Source organism: Bidens hawaiensis, unplaced genomic scaffold, assembly GCF_021521415.1.
Source record: "Bidens hawaiensis isolate Kalapana, Puna unplaced genomic scaffold, B.hawaiensis_p1.1 tig00042991_1, whole genome shotgun sequence".
NCBI lineage: Eukaryota > Viridiplantae > Streptophyta > Magnoliopsida > Asterales > Asteraceae > Bidens > Bidens hawaiensis.
The window spans coordinates 17,416-19,680 of record NW_027497628.1 but is presented as its reverse complement, the minus strand read 5'-3'; the positions used below and the strand labels follow the sequence as shown (position 1 = coordinate 19,680).

The following is a 2,265-nucleotide window of genomic DNA, read 5'->3' as shown; positions in this document are numbered from 1 at the left end:
ATTATGTATTATTTCTACTTTTTATATTTGTGTTATCGTTTAACATTAATGTATTAATGTGTTATTGTTAAATCAATCTCTTTTTTTAATTTATTCTAGACTGTAGCCTATTTTAATTTAATTGTCTGCCTACTATGTTACCATTAAGAAATTATTATTGCTTTGTTTCTTATTTATGAGACTCAAATCATTAATGTGTGTTATTGTTTGACATTATTATATATCATGGATAGTGACGAATCTAATTCGTTTGATGATGAACAATATTGGGTGGATAAGGATATAGAATTCAAAAGGTTATGTGGAATAGTTGTCAACGAGATAATAATAGCTTTGCGACTTGCATAATAGACGAACACCATGTCACACATCGGATAGCACTGGGCACATGCTTATTAATGAAATATTAATTGGCCATCCTAGACGGTGCTATGAAATATTTAGATTGGAGGTACCAGTTTTTAGACAGTTATGCGTAAATCTTGTTAATAATTACGGTTTGGAACAAACCCGTAATATATCTGTTGAAGAGTCGGTCGGAATCTTCTTGATGACTTTGGCTCATGGGTGCACGAATAGGTTTGTCCAAGAATCTTTTAATCATTCCGGTGAAACCATTCATAGACATTTCTATAAAGTTTTGCATGTCGTGCTTAAGATGAGTGCTAAAATCATCAAGCCAGCCGCAAACTACAATGATGATGTACCCGCATATATATTAAATGATCCTCGGTATTATCCAAGTTCAAGGTATTATCTAATGTTTAAGGTATCCAATGTTCCAATTACTTTAACAAATGATTTAATTATGATATCTTTTTGTGTTTGTAGGATTACATCGGCGCTATTGATGGGACACATGTGAGGGCATCAGTTCACTTGAACGACCAACTGAAGTACATTGGTCGAAAGGGATATGCCACACAAAATATAATGGTTGTTTGTGATTTTAACAGGTGCTTTACATTTGTATGGGCCGGATTAGAGGGGACTAAACATGACACGATAATTTTCAATGAAGCCTTACATAGACCGGATCTTGGTTTTCCACATCCATCAGGTGGTTAGTATAATTTTAGTAATGCAATATTTATGTTTTTAATACTTGTTTGAATCTTATGTTTTCATTTTTACGTAGTAATACAACTATTTGTTTTATTTGTAGATAAATATTAAGTTGTTGATGCCGGATACCCAAATACTAAAGGGTATCTTGCTCCATACAAAGGTGCGAACATTCGTTATCATATACTGGATTTTCAACGCGGACAGACTAGCGCTATGCGTGTTCCTCGCGGATCAAAAGTGACATTTAACTATCACCACTCATCATTGAGAAATATTATTGAACGGACATTTGGAGTGTGGAAAGCTAGGTGGCGGTTATTGAGAGATATGCATGTGAATTACACATACGAGCACCAAGTGAGTATTGTGTTAGCATTGATGGCGATCCATAACTTTATTAGAAAGATCGGTGGGTTTGATGAAGCATTAGACACGGCGCAACAAGAATCTTACAATCCCACTAAAGGTAGTACTCATGATGAAGTTAATGAAGAAGTTTCGACTACAAATTGTACGGGTGATGATGTTATGCATATGGCAACGAGAAGAGATACTATTGCGCAAGAAATAATGGAATCGCGGATAAGAATGTAGTATGACACTATATTTGACTTTGTTAATTCAATGAAGTTTGAAACTTTCTGTCACATATCTGAATGGTTGATCTTTTGTATATTATCTTTGTTGGCATGGTTATGTTTTGGTTGTTTGTGAGAGCTTGTATGGTCGTTGAGTGCAGCTTCCTAATTATATAAATTGGCATGAGATATGTCAACTGTGGCTTGAGACTGGATTTGTAACCTTTGTTACTTTTCAAACCCGAAAACCCGACCCGTTTCGAATTTTTGGATTTTTTTCAAAATATTTATATTAATATATCTATATCTATACTATATATAATATATGAGACATGGGCAAATTAAGACACCTATTTTTTAAGTAATTTACAACTTGCAAAGCATAAGATACACTTTCTATAGCATGTAAGATAGGGGCAAACTTGTCCATTAGAAAATATGCATAAAAATAGTTACAACATTGCCCACTCAAGTTTACTCCACTTTTGTAAATTTAATAGTTACAACTTTGAACATTCATCTTTATCCATGTATTCCTTTTGATTTTAATTGTAAACCAACTTCCCACCAACAATTTTCCAACGGCCGTAACTTTTTCATACGTTAATATATTGTTCTA

General features: G+C 33.6%; 1 pseudogene; it reads left to right on the top strand.

Annotated features, from left to right (window-relative positions):
• Positions 1-388: 388 nt before the first annotated feature.
• LOC143594001 (uncharacterized) lies at positions 389-1,662 on the top strand (annotated as a pseudogene).
• Positions 1,663-2,265: the final 603 nt, after the last annotated feature.